Source organism: Seriola lalandi, unplaced genomic scaffold, assembly GCF_002814215.2.
Source record: "Seriola lalandi dorsalis isolate HSWRI2012SDOR001 ecotype SW California unplaced genomic scaffold, Sedor1 jcf7180002054310, whole genome shotgun sequence".
Taxonomy (NCBI): Eukaryota; Metazoa; Chordata; class Actinopteri; order Carangiformes; family Carangidae; genus Seriola; species Seriola lalandi.
In genome coordinates this window covers 32,271-33,358 of record NW_019524863.1, presented here as the reverse complement: position 1 = coordinate 33,358, position 1,088 = coordinate 32,271, and positions in this window count along the sequence as shown.

Here is a 1,088-nt window from a genome sequence, read left to right as displayed (position 1 = left end):
ACCTGTGTGCGTGCGCCTAGCAACCAGATAACCAACTCTCCAAGCTCTGCTAGCTTTACATTAGCCGCATGTTAGGTCTTAAATTACATTTAGTTAGGTCTTAAATATGTAAGTCCATTTACTGCTTCCTTCGTTGCTTTTTTTTTTTGTTTTGTTAAAAGAGTGAATGAAGTTGTGACGGTCTCCGCTGAGATATCAGAGTCTTTTGTATCAAGACATTTCTCAAAACCAGAATATGATCAGGGTGACTTTTGAACACTGGAAATAAATCATGTACTCATCCCGGCAGTAGCCCCCGTGGCACTCAAAATTTTCCTGGAATTTTCTATTTATAATTATTGTTATTATAATTATTAGCCGTATTATCATTGTAAGTTCTCTTAATAGTCTTATTGATGGGATTGCTGAAAAAAAGCAATCCCACAATATGTTGTCAGTTCACAAAATTTTCCTCAGCCAACTTTTTTGACGTGCCACTAGTGTCACGCCGTTTGTCAAAGAAACTCTGTTCAAATGTCAAAACGTGCACCTCAATGAGGGCATTACTTTTCTCAGCGCTATGTCTCCTAATTTCCGAAATAACAAACATATTGTCAGCTTTTCTCCTATGAAAATGAAAGGAGAGAATGTTAAAATCCTCTTTTTGAGCTACTTCAGCATACTTTCAGGTAGAGACGTCATTTAAACTTGAAACGCGTCCCGAGACTTTCAGCTGTCTTTCTGCCAAAGTCCCGTTACATGCTGCTCCAACACTGAATACAAGAAAATGATTTACACACATTTCAACAGTTTTCACTGGAAATATGTTTCAGTACAGTGTTAGTCCTGAAACATTGGACAATTAATTTCCCTCTGTTATTCTAACTGACACACAAACAGACAGGCCGACTGTTGGACGGAGTTAGTTGTAGCTCTGTCTTTAGCAGCCAGCGACACAGTTTAGCTTCAGCTTGGGCAGAAGCTCCCACTGCAGTTTCTCCAGAAACTGCATTGTGTAGGTATTATCTTCTTATTGTTATTAGTTTTATTTTTAGTCTTATTGTTAATATACATCTTCATGTGGAACCTTCATTGTGCTTTGTACACTT